The following is a 17195-nucleotide window of genomic DNA, read 5'->3' as shown; positions in this document are numbered from 1 at the left end:
TAGTGGACTGCTGGAATTATTTTTAGAGGGGAATTTGGCAGCACACATCAAACTGCTGAGAATTTGCTCAAGCTTTTTCACTGTTTAGATGTTTTCCAAATGGAGGTAATTAAGGCTGTGAGCAAGATGAGCGTCACAATATTATTATAGTGCCATGTGTAATAAACACTGCGAGGAACCTGAAGATGTGGGATTTCTTTAAAGACACAGTGTACCAAGCATATATTAAAATCATCTCTGAGCTGGGCATGATGGCACACCTTTAATTCCAACACTGGAGAGGCAGGAGTAAGTGGGTCTATGAGTTGGAGCTTAGCCTGGTTTTATAGCAAGTTTCTGGCCAGCCAGGGCTATGTAGTGAAACCATGTCTCCGAAGGGAAAAAGAAAATCGTCTCCGGAAAAACTGCTGGATAATAATTGAAAATGCATGGGAAGAAATACGAGGCATGCAAAGAATGTTAAACCCATGACTCCAATCTTACTCATTAGGTTTGAAAACACACAGATGCACCCTCAGGTGTGAAATAAGAAGAACATACTCCTTAAAATTAGGAGTACCTGAGGGCTGGAGAGATGACTCAGTGGTTAAGAGCACTGGCTGCTCATTCGAAAGACCCAGGTTCAGTTCTCAGCTCTCACATGCAGCTAAGCATCTGTAACTCCAGCTCCAAGGGATCCAACACATGCTTCTGGGCTCCTCGGACACCAGGCACACAGGTAATGTACATACATAGTGCATGCAAAACTCTCACGGACAAATGAAATAAACAAACCTTGCTGAGACTTTATTTAAGAGGGTTAGATGTAGTAGCTCTGGCTTGCAAAGCTCTAAGTGATGTTTATTTTCCTTTCTGAAAAATGTCTCTAGTCCTTTCATGTTTCTGTGGTGAACTTCTTCTGCTGTCTCTTCGCCCTTGTGGTCCTGCTTTGCTGAGGTTTTAATGATTTATTCTCCAAGTCACTTGACCAAAGAAGAATGCACAGCGTGGGCAGCCTTAAGAGAAGAGAGAACACATGGTCACTAGTAACTCCTCTAAAGTTGTGATGGGACATATGCATTGGGTTTTCTAAGCTGTGCGGTCTTGGTAATAGAGTAAATAAGCACAACCATGTCCGCATCTGTACTTGGTAAAGCCCTCAGTGAGCCTTCGGAGCTTTCTGGCATTGTAGGAAACTAATCGTTGTTTCTACAGACTGCTACTCAGAATCAACGTCTTTCTAGATTCCTCTCCCCGTGTGTGTTATGAACACTGGCTCTCTTCCCTGCCATAACTCGTGCCTGAGATGTGGCATTAATATATTCAGATCTATATTGCTTAGTCAATGAAATACTTTAAATTACCACTCTGTTTATATTTTCATTGGTTCTTTTTAATTTTGTAGAATTCCCAGTGAGTGCAACCTTTCAGTATTACCTATCCCGAAACAATAGAAACTAAAAGTCAGAGCCCTCAGCACATAAAGAGGCGTGCTCAAGTGTATGAATCAACTCAGACCTTGTGTCGATGAAAAGCACAGCATGAGAAGCGACCATCCTAAGAGCAATGTGTCACAGAAACCTGAACTGCTAGCTTGGAGAGAGACTTGCATTTGGCCTCCAGGAACCTAATTTTTCCTTCTTTCTTAAACACCTGCTGCACCACAGTTATTTTGCAATAACAGCTACACTGGGTGTTGTCCTGGGCATGTTCAGGGGCAGGGGTAACAAGAATAAGAAAATATAGAAGTTAGCAGATCCCTGGGTACCTGGGATCCGCTTCATGAGCAGGGGATGAGCAGGTAACACAGCACTGAAAAGATCATTTCCACAGAAATTCATAGGAGCCAAAGGGGCTTGGAGAAGGCAGAACTGCAAACATCCTACCCCAAATAAAGCTAGGAGAATGAGGCAGAAGCCTAAAGGCACGTGTGGATAGGCAGATGGCTTAACATGCCGTGCACTGACCAGCAGCAGAGAGATGGAAAGAATGGGCATTTCCATGGGCGCTCCTCTACTGGAGAACGTCGGGCTCCAGATGGACCAAGATCCAGGTGTCTCAATAACGTCTTGTCTCGATATGGCTTGATTTTCATATTGGGGTCCCTCATTTCTTGATACCACCTTGAACTTTGGTGAAGCCCCGGGCAGGACAGGGGCAGGAAGGCTGATGCAATTCGTGGGAGTTTCGACTTTCCTAGTGGAAAGGAAACTCGATTACTCTCCAATTAAATGTACGGGCTGGAGCCGTCCTTAATAAAGCAGTGCTGAATGGGTGTCTCCATGTGCTGGGCTCACTTGCCCCTGTAAGGAGGTCAGCGGGAGAAGGCCGTGGGATGGGCCTGACAGGGACAGCAGTGTAGTCTTTCCAAGCACTATCTGGTTCTCCTTGCCGTCTGTTCACCCTGAGGGGGAAGAAGAGTCATGGGCATTGCTGTTGGCTCTCAAGCAGCACAGCCTGGCCTTTGGCTCTGGCATTGAGCCTGGTCCTGAATAATTCAAAAGGACCTCGTAGCCAAAACAGCTTTTATTTATGGACACGTGAGAAAGTCAGACTGGAAGGGCGAGGCCTTGATTTGCAGGGGAGAAGGGAATCCAGACTCCAGTGTGGAGCCAGCCTGTGTTCTTCTTCACTGGCCCCATTTAACAGCGCCTCTCAGCATATGTAGCTTACATGATGGTATCCGGCGCATGTAGACTTTGGCTGGGATTATCCTCCTGAGCTCACAGTTTATGATTGTGCAAATAGACGTGGAAGGGAAGAGCAGGCGTGTAGTAACAGCAAGAGAAGGAAGCCTTTATTGAGTTTCTTCTGGGTCATGTTAACTCTGCTCCCCATGTCTCCAGGTAGAAGTTGAGCAGGAAGAGAAGGCATGAGATTCTGCTCTGGGGAAGGAAACAGCTCCTCAGTGTACATCCAGGAGCTCCCGGGATACTAAGATGGAATGGAGGCTATGGATCCCTTTCTGGCTCTAAGATACTAATGTAGCTAGGCAAGAAATACACCAGGGTCCAGAAACTAATCCTTCCTTTAAAATGGTTATTTGTGGCCCAACTCAAAACAGCTCCTTTCCACTCAACAGGACACAGGTTTGGGTACAGGTTATGAACATGCTGTTCAGTTTTGCTAGTGACCAATGTTAAGAAAATCTGTTTAGGGATGGGTTCAGTACTGGAAAGACAGGTAGCATGAAATGCTTTGAGGAAACCCAGTCCGAGGGAAGCGAAAATGTAAATAGCAACAGGATACCGTGAGTTGTTATTTTCACACTCCCTTGGACAGCATATGCAAATTAAATTATGGGTATGTGCAGTTTCTTCCTGTTCATCTGTTTCTTACTCCATCAGCATGTAAGAGTGTGGACACACCATCCATCATACAACAGCTGTGTCCCCTCTGCATTTCTGCCATCAGAGAGAAGAAGAGGCAATGGTGATTAATGTTAAACTTTGTCATCTGTCATTGGCCAGATACCATCTGAGCTCTGGAGTATCCCCACTTTACAGAGGAGGACAGTGAAGGTGAGCATCTCCCCAAGATCACACAGAAGAAGAGACCTCCGGCCTGAGTGACAGCCTGTGGTCCCTGTGGTAGTTTGAATGGGATTGCCCTCCCCCACCCACTGTAATCTCATAGGGAGTGGCTTTGTTGGAGTGGGTATGGCCTTGTTGGAGGAAGTGTGTCACTGTGGGGGTGGGCTTTGAGGTTTTCTATGCTCAGGATACCACCCAGTGTCTCAGTTGATTTCCTGTTGCCTACAAGATGTTGGACTCTCAGCTACTCCTCCAGCACCACGTCTGCCTGCATGGCGCCATACTCCCCACTATGATGATAATGGACTGAACCCTTGGAACTGTAAGTGAGCTCCCTCAATTAAATGTTTTGCTTATAAGAGTTCCCGTGGTCATGGTGTCTCTTCACAGCAATAGAAACCCTAAGACAGTTCCCTTCTCATCATCTCCCTCACGCTGCCTGCTCGCTCACCTCTTCAGCAGCCTGATGCTGGTGGAGTCACCAAAAGTGTCTTTGAAATTTGTTTGGTCTGTCTGTGGGGTTGCATGCCATTGACCTCCCACCCCTTTCCTCAGCCCTCCGTCTTCCAAGGCTGGTGACTCTGCCCTTCTGAAGACGTGTCAGCTCTGGCTTCATTCCATCCAACAGGGTAGAACAAATAACAATCTTGTTAGTGTTTGCCCGGTGTTTCCTCCATCCTAAGGCCTGGACGTTGTCTTCCCTTTAAATTTTGTGGCTTCTCCGTGGGGTATTACCATTAACTCTAAGTGGCAGGTGAGAAAGCTAATGCTTGAATTCCTTCACTGAGTGGGATAAAGCAACACAGCCACCAAACTGCATGAGCCACTTGAGATACGGAAGTCTGCTGGGTTCAGTCACACACTGTTGAAGCCCAGTCTCCTACACTCTGAGCACATTCCTTGAATAGCTTCATCCCAGGTCTTACATTCATCTGCCTCCCGAACCTGGGTGGTTTCTTAGGTCTCTCTTCAGCTGTAGAGCATCGTGCTCAACTGAGGCTTTCCATCCCGGTCTCTTCTCTGCTTCACATTGCATATAACCCTCAAGCCATGAACTTGGAGGACTTCTTAGAAGGGAGGAGTTCTCAGAGCCTTCCCCCTCTAGCTTGCTTGACACTTCTCATCAAAGCTAAAGGATTCCCCTTCTTTCTCCTCCCTTCTTCCCTTCCTCCTCTCCCTCCTCCTCCTCATCTCTCTCCTCTTCCCTCTCTCCCCTCTCTGTAGTATTGATAATGAAATCCAGGACCTTGCACATCCTAGGCACATGCTGAATTGAGCAATAGCCTCAGCCCTTGTCTGAGGCTTGGCCTGGGGCCATGTTCTCTGCTCCCCTGCTTTGAGTATAGAATCTATTGGCCAGTAAGTTGAACTTGGGAACAGGCACCAAAGGAACCACATGAAGGTGGGGCATCTGCCACATGAGACTCTGGGCCACTTGAGGACCATTTTTGGAATTAAATGAAATAGTGTATGTTGACTTCTTAGTATAAGACATTTCTATCTGCAGTACATAGAAGGTGCACGTGGGATGCTACCCAGGGCCTCCACACCAGCAGCCATCTCACCTCAGCAGATGCATAATGAGAACCAGGACTTGTGATTTGCATACTACACCCTTTGCCTGAACTGGGGGCTTTCATTAGAAATGAACACCTGTGCTTCCAGTGGAAACCTTGGCTCAGCACTGCTTAGGTTCTGTTTGTACAATCACATGTATTTTTCAAATGTGAAAACAAAAACAACACTTGGATCCAAGCTTTCATTTCACAGTAGGACTCACTAAAAAAGAAAACCCATGGAGATCCATGTTACAGTTGGTCAGCTGTCGTTTGTAAACAAATGCTTTGTTGAAAATTAATTTCTGAAGATATTTTAGTAGTTTGGATTTAAAGCCAAGAACTAAGAGAACAGAACAGGTTTAAGTAAGGCTTGCACATTCCTGAGAAAGAGAAATAAAAATTATGTGCCTGCTCTACCCAAGCAGTATGTCAGACAGTTCATATTTTTTTATCTTGTCTAATTCTGACAACAGCTTTCCAAGATATTTTATTCTTTCTTTGCAAATGAGAAATTAGAGGCTTAAAGTCACATAGCAAGCTAGAAAAGAGCCAGTTTTAAAACAAAGTGCTGTCAGATTATAAAGTTATTTCTTCTACACGTCAATGCCTTCCTTCTCCAGTTACCTCCTTACAACGAACAGTGTTATTACATAAATGCATGTAATCTTTAAATAAGCTCTCTGTGATGTCTGTAAGCCACCTTTGAACAAGATGACCTTAGCACTTGGTGTGACCCAGACGCTCCTGGGTAGTTTCCATCGTCTCGGTGGAAGTACTTGGAGCAGGGCTATCATAGTTATTTTGCACGTGGTTCTGAGAAAAATCAGCTTAAAGGAGGAATTTATTTTGGCTTGCAGTTCAAGAGTGTAGCCTCACGACAGGGTAGGCATGACAGTAAGAGTATGAGGTAGCAGGTCACATTGCTTGCAGAATCAGGAAGTGTAAAGCGATGAATGAGAGCATCCGGCACACGTCTTTTTTCAGTCAGTCTAAACCCCACCCCACGACCAATATGGTGCCCCCTACATTTAGGGTGGGTCTTTCCACCTCAATTAGCCCAGACTAGAAACTCGCTCACAGACATGTCCAGAGTTTGGTTTCCATGACGACTCTAAATCCATCAAGCTGACATAAGCCATCTTAACTGGCTTTGCTTTCAGAATTCCCCAGTCTGGAAGATAAATTGTGTAAGCCCCTCTCTGAACTCTTAGAGCACCCTGTTCAGAACTTCCTGGTGAAGCCTTCTCCCAAACTCTAGGACAGTGGTTCTCAGTCTTCCTGATGCTGTGGCCTTTTAATACAGTTCCTCATGATGTGGTGACCCCCTCAACCATAAAATTATTTTTGTTGTTACTTCATAACTATAATTTTGCTACTGTCATGAATTCTAATGTAAATATCTATGTTTTATGATAGTCTTAGGTGAGCCCTGGAAAAGAAAGGGTCGTGACCCATGGGTTGAGAACCACTGCTCTAGGAGCAATTATTCTCCAACTTCATTTTTTCCTCTTCTCCAATTTTTGAATGCTTTATTAGTTGAAAAAATTGACTGAAAGTATAATAACATAGAGCAAATTAAATTGGAAAAATTTTATGTAAGCAAAATACCTCAAGAACTGTAAACCACAGAGTAAAACCTGGATCGCCTCATCATGTTGGGGAGTTCCTCATGTGAGACACTGTCATCCAGCTGTCTTCCTTCTCTGTCACTCAGCTTAACATCTTACCTTCTGGAGCCACCGTGGTCTTCAGAAATACAAGAGAAAAATCCGAACAGAGTCCTCACACCATCAACTCAGCAAGGCAATATAAGTTGACTTCAGTTCAGTGAACTGAACTGGCTGAACATTTTTCCAGTTGTTCCTCTGGAGAAGCAGATTTAAATTGTGTTGTGCTAGACACAGTGATATATATAAATGTGTGTATATATAAGTTGTGTGTATACACCACACACACGTGTGTGTGCATGCACATGTGCACACACACCCACACAAACAGATCATGGTGAAAAGCAGTTTTTTGTAATGCTGGAAGTTGGCAGGCAAAGCTTCTGTGCATTTCAAATAAGAAAGAAGTTGATTCTCTGAGCTCCAAACAAAATTAACATGCCATATATCCATATGTATGTATGTATGTACATATATTCATAGTGATCCATGAACTTCCCTTTGATGACAAAGCATACTCCCGTTTAGGATGCTCCAGGAGTGATGATGGAGGAGCTTTTAGTAAGCCTAGCCAGGAGAACACAAATCTGGAGACAAAGCCTCCAAATATGGGCTAAGCAGTGCCCCAAGGCCACCCCATTCTTCCCCATCCCAGGCTTGCCTTATAAAGGCAGACATTCCTCATCTGTGTGTAATGTTCTCATAAGAGTCCACTTCCTGTGCTGTACTTGCTAATTGAATTCCCCAGTGGGATGAATGCACTTCTTTGCCAGCTTGAGAACGCATAAACTGTAAATATTGATGACAACAGACTCTCATCCCTCCTGTTGTTATTTATTTTAAGATGTTTGCTAGGGCAGTAGTTTTGCATCTGACATTTATATAGGTCACGATGAGCTAATAGCCACCTGCCATTTGGGATGCCTTTATAACGAACGTTATGGAAGATTGTGGAGGAATTTTCTGGCCTTTCTGCTTTGCATGCTAGCTGGGAATGGGGTCACTCTTCACAATAGTGAAGCTATCTCAGCTCACATTAGTTATACCGTAAAGCTGGGTGGGTGATCAGAGTCACACGAGGACCCAGTGGCCAGGAGCTTGGGCTGGGCTGAGCTAAAGCTAATGTCTTCATCATTCTCAGATGCATCTTTGGGCACTGAAGATGCCCTGACCTCTAAGTTGGGGCCCCGAGGAATCTCAGCGTGAATAGCATCTAGGCACAGTAACAGGATTTCAATGAACCCTATTAACCATGTAACAGATTATTCTCAAATGGTCCCTGAATATCAATGAGTTAAAGGTTTGGTCGCCGGCCTGTGGTGCTATTGGGATGTTGGGGAACCTTTATGAGGTAAGGTGTAGTAGAAGGAAGGGGGATTGTTGAGCATATGCCCTTAAGGGGACATTGGAGGCCTGGTGTCTCCATAGCTCTTCCTACTTCTCAGTTACCTTAAGTGAGCACTCCTGTTCTGCCACACACTTGCTGTCGTGATGTGCTGCCTCATTCCAGGCCAACTGACTGTGGACTGAAACTATGATGCAAACTAACCCTTTCCTCCTCATAACTGACCACCTCGGGTATTTTGTCATAGTAACAGAAAGCTAACACCATTTACAGTATGTATTCATTTCCTTAATATTTATTTTATTGTTGTTTTTAAATTAAGTGGAGGGGGGCATGTACACATGAGTGCAGGAGCCCACAGAAGCTAGAAGAGGGTGAAGGGTCTCTTGGACCTAGAGCTAGTTATAGGTAGTTGTGAGTCTCCAGATGTGGGCGCAGAGAGCCTGGTCCCAATGGAAAAGCACATACTGTCTGACTGGTATTATGGGGATGTATTAAGGCAACTCCATGTAGTTAAAAAGGAAGTTTATTTTGGGGTAACTTATAGCTAGTAAATGGGTTGGTTACAGGATCCAGGAGAGGTGAAGTGCAGTCCAGCTGTATTCTCTGGAGAACTCTGCTCGGTCTACCATCCAGCATCCAGGATCACAAGGAACCAAGAGACCTGGCATGTCCAGATCTCAGGTCTTAAGGGCTCCCATCTTGACCCCGCCCCAGGGGCAGGCCATAGGTAGGTATGGCAGTTACTGGAAGCCTCACTAGGGGCAGTAAATACTTCCAGGTCAAAGCTGGAACAACTACCCACTGTAGAATGGGCTTGCAGATGAACCCCTGCAACATCATTTTTTTTGAACCTATGAAATGGAAATAAGATGTTTGCTACACAAATCACATGGACTTAAAAATACGTAAGGTCTAACACAACACTTTTTAAGCGCCATCTCTCCAAAATTATTCACTTTGCTTCATTTTTTTTTTATCTACCTTGCCTTCCCGATAAGATGTAAAGCATGAGATGAATAGAGGCATGGAGCCTGGGAAGAGAAAAGCTTCCTTTTAGTGTATACCTCCTCAGTTTTACCACCATCCTGAGCAGAGGGTCTGGCTACTCAAAAGCCCAAGAGACTCTAGTTGATGTTAGAGTAGCTGGTTTGGGAGTGTTGGCAAGTCCATCTCAGTCCTTCTTAGCCATGTGGGCTCAAAATCCATAGACCAATGGGTTCTCAGTGCCTGTGACCCATAAGCAGATCAGAAGTACTGATGGCGGAGTGAGGAGATGCCAGGAATCATCACATACCGTGATGAGCCCAAGTTTCTGTGTCTGTTGGTTATTAGTGAAGCACAGGAAGAGATGCACGTGTGACCAGCACCTGTTCTTACTGCTTTCAGACAAATTAAGGTTTCTTTTCTCAATGTGCAGCATAACATTTCTCAGATACCATTTGAACCCCAAGATGGAATAGGAAAAAAAAAGATTACAGACAAATGCAGACTTGATTTTGTCTATCCCTGTATGTGAGACAGGTTTGGACCAGACCCTAGTGCCTGATCTTACCTCTATCCCTCTCACTTTCTTTGCTGTTGGACGGAATGGCCTGCACCCCACTTCAGTGAGGTGAGCTAAGGGACAACATTGGATGCTCAGTTGTCAGTGAAGCTGTTGCGATGAGATTTCTGATTGGACCATTTGATGTTCCTAGAGATTAAATGGGTATTGTGGCAGTATTCCGTTGACCCTGCTTGTTTGCCAACGACACCATTCGAGCTGACTTTTGAATTTGTCTCCTCCTAATCCAGAACTTTGAGAATGATCATCCCCCAGCCTCAGGCAGGCTCTCTGCTGTGCTTCTGCGTCTCTCCTGGTATGCATTTCCTCCACCAGTCTACAAGTCGTATTGAGGACAATGGCGTTTTATTTCAATCTGGTATATCCTTAGCATCTGGCACAGAGGTTTGTACATAAGAAAATAGTGGATAAATTCCTTAAAGAAAGAGGACAATAAGCCGGGCGGTGGTGGTGCATGCCTTTAATCCCAGCACTCGGGAGGCAGAGCCAGGCGGATCTCTGTGAGTTCGAGGCCAGCCTGGGCTACCAAGTGAGTCCCAGGAAAGGCGCAAAGCTACACAGAGAAACCCTGTCTCGAAAAACCAAAAAAAAAAAAAAAAAGAAAGAGGACAATGGTGTGCATGTAGGCAGAGCTTACTCTTGCCCAAGAGCCACTACATCTTCTGGTCTTGGTACAAGCAAGCACCCTCTCAGAGAAGGCTTCTTTCATCATACTTTCAAAAGATGTCCCCTCACCAGTTTTTACTCAAATGTTTTTGAAAATTTCGTACATGAGTACTATACGTATGTCTTTCCATCCTTCCCAACTCCTCCCACGTTCCCCCAACTCACCCTCAGGATCATGGTCTCTTCATTGATTATTGTTACATGTGTGTGCCTCTCTCTCTCTCTCTCTCTCTCTCTCTCTCTCTCTCTCTCTCTCTCTGTGTGTGTGTGTGTGTGTGTGTGTGTGTGTATGTGTGTATGTGTGTGTGTTCATCTGGGATGGGATCTTGTGAAATTTCCCCCATCCATCTTGGCATGACAACTAGTGTTGTCATTTTGCATACCTTGTTTAGACATCCGTAACCAAGAAAAGCAACACCAAATTTTAAAAATGGGGTACATCCCAGTCATAATGGTGCACACCTTTACTCCCAGCACTTGGGAGGCAGACTCAGGCGGGTATCTGTGTGTTTGAGGCCTACATAGTGCCAGGACTACGTAGTGAGACCCTGTCTCAAAAAAGGGGGGGATATAGATCTGAACATGGAGCTCTCAAAGAAAAATGATGTGTAAGAAATGTCACAAAAGATGTTCAATATCCTTAGCAATTAAAGAAATGTGAATTAAAACTACTTTGAGATTTCATCTTAATCCAGTCAGAATGACTAACATCAACAAAATAACTAATAACAAATGCTGGAGAAGATGTGGGGAAAAGCAAGCCCTTATTCATTGTTGGTGGGATGGTAAACTAGAGCAGCCACTCTGAAAATCAGTGAGGAGTATTCTCAAAAAGCTAAAAAATAGACCTACCATATGACCCAGCTATACCACTCCTCGGCATACGCCCGAAGGACTCAACATCCCACTCCACTGAGATACCTGCTCAGACATGATCATTGCTTCTCCATTCACAGTATATAGAAAATGGAAACAACCTAAATGTCCTTCTACTGATGAATGGATAATGAAGATTTGGTACACACTCACAATTAAATACTATTTATCCTTAAAGAAAAATGAAATCATGGAATTTGCAGATAAATTGATGGAACTAGAAAATATGACACTGAATGAGGTAACGCAGACCCAGAAAGACAAATGTCCCCATGTCCTCTATTATTTGTAGATCCCAGCTCGGAATCTTTAGATGTGAGCACATAACCTGGAGCAACCACAGAAACCAGCAAAGTGAAAATGTATCATTGGAGACAAGCGAGGAGCTCTGTGGAGAGGAATATTAGGATGTGGGTGCTAAGAGAGAAGAAATGGAAAATTTAGGGGGTTGACTGGAAAGGGGGAAGGAGGGTAATACAGAAGGAGAGGGAGGGAAGGAAGGTAAATAACACTGGAGCTAGTTTTTAAGGTCTTAAGGAAATACTTTATATCTATGTATATATGGTACACACACACACACACACACATATATATATATATAATTTGAATAACATTAAGCTATTTGGAGTGATGATGCTTTCCCTCAAAAGTCATAGACTATCTAACAAGAGTCCCAGTGTCAGACATGGGAAACCCCTCTTGGAGTTGTTGGTCATAAGAGTCACAGAGACTCCCAAAATAATACAGGCTGTTGCCCATTGCCCTTGGTTGCCCCTGAGAACTCGAAGGTAAGACCCTATTGCTGAAGAAGCCACATACTTCAGACACAGGACTTGGAGAAAGCGAGTTGAACTGACCTGGGAGCCTCCTCTAGGGACTAGCTCTCATAGTATCTGAAGGTTCTGTAGAAGCTGACAAGGGAAAAGTCTATCAGTTGTTCTACCCAGCTGTGAATCCTACAAACCGCAATGACAAGCCTGGCCAAGATATCCCCAAAGGTACAATAGTGGCATTTATGTCTAGGAGGTAACCAACAGCTGTCTAATTGGACTTAAGACCCACTCAGTAGGATGGAATTCATGCCTGGTACTGTAAATCTAGCCAGCTGGTGAGGCCATGAAGCATAGAGGAGAACCAACTACTGCCACTTCTCAGACCAGTATAATTTCTATGGCATCCTTAATGTTTATCCTTACGCCTACAGACAAGGGTAGCACTCACACCCTATCAAAGAATCATCTTTTTACAGCAGACAGTAACCATAATAGGAATCCACAGCTGGTCAAAAGACAGAGAATTAATGACCATGGGTTGCTCAACCCGAACTGATAAATCTACAGTGCAAGCCCTATACCTAAGGCTCAGGGACTATTGCTAAAGGAAGGAAGTAAATACTGTAACAGCCAGGGGTCAGGACATCTACTGTGAACTAGTGTCTTCTATGTATGTCAGGGAAGATGCACTGAGGACATCTTTACTTTTTTTTTCACAGTACTCCTTCTTGTCTCTCAAGTGCCATCTGTAATATGCCGAGGCTGTCTGTTTGCCTACTGTTTACTCCTCCGGTTGTCTGTAATAAACTCTGTAAGGACAAGACCACATCTCTTTGATTCATTACTATATGGTTGTATAGTTGGGCATCTCTGAACCAACCTGAACTACATAGTGAGATCCCATCTCAAAATATCAAAACCAAAAGCATCCAAACAAAATGCATGAAAAAAACACAAAACAAACAAAACACATCATGAGCAAAGTAAAACAACAACAACAAAAAATACAAGCTGGCAGAAAAATATCTGGAATATATACTACAAAAAATGAATATAAACATGCAAGAACACTTAAAATTGAGGAGAATGTGACCATCATCCTATAGATAAAAGGGCAAGGTGCAAAAAGATGACACACGTGTGGATACACATACACAAGCACATGGAGAGTTGTCCAACTTCACTCTTAAAAAGCATACAGACTGTGTCAGCAAAGCTGCAAGGGAAGCAGGCGTGCCGACTGTTGATGGAGGTGCCAACATCACCAATCTCACCCCTGTTTGATAGCCTCACTCCAGCATCTGTGGGGCCCCCTGAGGAACAGCATGCCCCATGATGTTCCTCCAGCAGAAGAGCACCTCACAGGTTAGGTGCAGAAGCTCTGCTTGTCATTGCCAAAATCTGGGAATTCCATAAATGCTCACGTGTGGGAAGCTGGTTGAATAAAATCCCATATCCACACATTGGAGGATGAAGAACCTGAGATAGAAAAGAACTAAGAAGCTTTTCGTAACCTGAGATGAGACCAATTCTAAGATACCTTGTCAATGGAAAATACAAAAGAATGTGGAAGTTATATGCTACTTTTGTGTAGGGAGAAAGAACAGTAATATGATCTGCTTTTAATTTTTATCTTGAAATAATCTATGCTTTGCCTATTTATTTGGGAAAATGATATTCAGAATGTTAGAATACCAGAAACTACTGTAAAAAGTAAAAATGAAATCAGCACCAGGATGACACTTTTTGAGTATACCTTCCCATGTAATTTTGATTTGGGGATAATATTGTAGGGTGTTTACTTTGGGTTAGAGGAAGACTCTTGCTGTGTTGGGCAGACTGACCTGTAATGTGTTGGTCTTAAACCCATGATCCTCCCAGATCAGCCTTCTGAATATTGGGATTACAAATGTGTTCCACCATGCCTGGTGAGTCACATTTTTTTTCTAAAGTTTTAAAAATGAAAAGCTAAGGAAGATGAATGGAAGGGCCAACACTCTCTGGAAACAGAAGGACACACTATTTTGTTTCAGTAGAGTTTATGCCCACACCAAATAACTTTGCAACATAGCCCTGCGACAGTGTCTACCTTCTAAAGAAGAAGAAGAAAAGAAACATAACTTTTTACTTTTTATAATAATATTAATGTAACCACTTCTAAATTTCCTTTTTGTGAGTTTTTGGATCAAGAAAATGAGTACATCATTTGATTGTTTTGTGAGCTAGGATTCTTACTCTGAAAGTAGAAAGATACATATATTAAGGAAGAAAAAGCCAGAAACATCATTGAGGACTTGGACTAAAGGTGCATAATCAATAGAAGCAGACTATTGCAATAATACTGTGTTGAGCAAGTCTGTCTGCCCAGAGTCCTTTAACTCCCAGCCTTCATAACAACAGAAGACACCAAGACTTTGGTTTCTTGGAAAAGATCCTCATGTAAACAGAAACACACACACACACACACACACACACACACACACAGGGTCACTGGAGAAACACTGGTCAATTTGAGGGCATGCTTCCAGTCAACTCTGAGGCAACTTGAACACCAAGCAAGGCTAGCTGAGTCCAACGCCCAGTATCTCATAAGAGCAGAGCACTGTAGGGCAAGCCTATAATCCTACAGCCTCAGTAAAGGGAATGCAGAGGCAGGGGGATCCCAGATCTCACTGGCAAGACCACCCAGCTAAATTGGTGAGCTCCAGGTCCAGTGAGAGACTCTCTCAAAAAAAATGAAATAGTCCGATGTTGACTTCTGACCTCCATGGGCACGTGCACACCCGCACACACACTAACAGTGGATAAAAGGGAAATCTCCTGGTTGCTAAATCTGTAAGAGGGAGTTTGTGGAGAACGGCTATCCACTTGGTCTCACTATGCTCCTTGTAAATTGCTCCCTAATTACAAAAGGAAAGGAAGCAATAATAAGGCAAAGAAGCCACAAGTCAGAATTGCCGCCATCACTTAGGGCAAGCAGACTTCCTGCATCCCAGTGGTACCCTGAAAAGAACACAAAAATCTCTCAGACAGTGATTCAGCCAAGGGGGCACAGCCTCCATCTAACAGCCTGGAAGCACCAGGCCAATAAAATAGGAGGGTCGTTTTAGTTTATCCTGTTTTCTGAGGTAGGATCTCATGTCATCCAACAATGACTAGATTCTGTCAAGCTGACGCGTAACCATCATAACGGCCTTGAACTCCTGACCCTCCTGCCTTCACCTTCTGTGTCCTGAGATGACAGGTGTGTGCCACATTACTCTGTGGAGTGCCACAGAGGGGTGTCATTTTGTAAAAGAGCTGGCCTGTGCTCTTAAACATGGTCAGCTCCATGAAGGACTGAGGAGCTGTGTGGATTACAGCAGGCTATAGAGATGCGCTCACTGAGAGGAAGATGTGAACAGGCACTGGGTCTTGAATGGGAAACAGAGGACATTGTCAGGCAATGGCTGAAAGCCAAACATGAGTTGTGGATTAGAAAGAAGTCTGCAAAAATGTTAACTTCCCTGGATTTGAAACGAGAGGGCTCTGTATTTAACACCTTGCAGAAGTGAGCTGAAATAGATTCAAAGAAATCTATTCACCCAAGGCTAAAAAGTCATGGTATATGTGTGTATACATGCAGATATAGAGAGATCATAAATATGGTAAATATTCAAACGCAGATTGACCTAGAGGCTGGCGTGTAACTCAGTGATGGAGTGTTTGCCGGTCAAGTGCAGGGATACCACCACCAGTACTGTCCCCCCCCCCAAAGTCCAAACAACCAAAAATAACAACCAAAAGAAAAGAACATTCAAATCCACAAAACTGGTGATTCTTTGTACTGTTCCCACGTCTCCTATGAATATGAAAGTATTTCGAAATAGAACATTAAAAAGGTCAGACTTTCCTTGTGGGGAATTGCTAGAGGGCAGAGCAAATACTGGCTGTTTTTATCCCACTGAGAACCACCTGGAGCATTATTTCATGGAGCTTGCATTATTTACCCCGTGCCAAGGACTGTGCCCAGTTCTCACTCTGCCTGCTGCTTCATACCTTCCCCACCCAGTAAGGGCAAAATGACACAGAACAATTCTGACCTCCTTTTAGGGGTCAAGCTGTCCCCATAACCCACCCTCCTCAATTATATAATGTATACAATGAACTAGATGCCTCCTAGTTCTAACATACTTGAGTGCCTCTTATTCTTATTGTTTTCTTTCCTTGGGTTTTTTTTTCCTTCTTGTTTCTGGAACATTCTTTGTCCTGACTGTAACTGAATGGACATATTCTGGGTGCTTCTATGGTGAAATCAAAAAACCAAACCACCATGTAGCTTCTTATGTACAAAGATAGCTGGCATCCACTCAAAGAGGTCTAAGCTGACAGAATCCCACCCCCCATGTCCTAAACCATTGTTTCTCTGAAGCATCCGACATCTCTGCAGGTAGAGCCTGCAGATAGAAAAGTCTCCTGACTATAGGTCAGACATGTTACTTGTAAGCTTCTGATTGTCCATGCTTGTTCTAGGTTTGGGGAACGGAACCTCTCAGGTCACGCTGAGAATTGCACCCCTTCACCACTGCAGATTGGGGGCTGGGGCCCTGGAGCCCTGGGATGATTTTCCAGGAGCCCGAGGCTTGTAATGAAAATGATAAAATAAAACCAAAGCCCTACCCAGAAAGAAATTGGCATATTTCAGTTTATTTCTTCTATTCTAAGGTTAAGAGTTGATCACTGTTTCTGATTAAGAAAATCAGGGGCTTTAGAGAGAAACATGCTGTCTTTTGGCAGACAGTCTTCATGACTGGGGGAGGAAAGTCCTTAGGTTTCAGAGGCCAGGCGGAGGCAGGTAGAGACTCATGCTGAAACTCTCCACCAGGTTCTTCCTGCTTTATCCAAGGAATAGAGGCCTCAAACCTTCCCATATAAATTAACTGGCTGTTTTGAGTCTGAGATAAGGCTTATTTCTCTTCCTAGACTGGAGCCAACCAGGGCTTCATCAGCACTTCGTGTAGAAGAACAGGGAGGCAGTGGAACCAGGTGAACTTCTCTTACAGATCTGGGAAATAATTGTGGATGGAGGATACCTGACCAGCTTGTGGGTACTGGCAGGATAAAGGTGGGGCTTAGAGCATGACGCTCTCATCCACTCATTTTAAATTTTTAAATGTTCATTGATATCCTTCTATCTTTCACACGCGGTTTCAGGGGCTAGGGACACAATGGTCAAATAAGACGCACAAGC

The 17195-nt window shown here is 43.9% G+C and overlaps 1 long non-coding RNA gene across 1 annotated transcript; it reads right to left on the bottom strand.

The window, feature by feature from the left end:
• Nucleotides 1-765: 765 nt before the first annotated feature.
• LOC131894490 (uncharacterized) lies at nucleotides 766-2378 on the bottom strand. The gene is made up of 2 exons (XR_009374925.1): nucleotides 1947-2378; nucleotides 766-995 (listed from the first exon to the last, which is right to left on the bottom strand). It is a non-coding gene; the product is annotated as an uncharacterized LOC131894490 (long non-coding RNA).
• Nucleotides 2379-17195: the final 14817 nt, after the last annotated feature.

Source organism: Peromyscus eremicus, chromosome 17 (genome assembly GCF_949786415.1).
Source record: "Peromyscus eremicus chromosome 17, PerEre_H2_v1, whole genome shotgun sequence".
Classification (NCBI taxonomy): Eukaryota; Metazoa; Chordata; class Mammalia; order Rodentia; family Cricetidae; genus Peromyscus; species Peromyscus eremicus.
The sequence above is the reverse complement of the archived record's forward strand: the minus strand, read 5'-3'. Positions and strand labels throughout refer to the sequence as shown.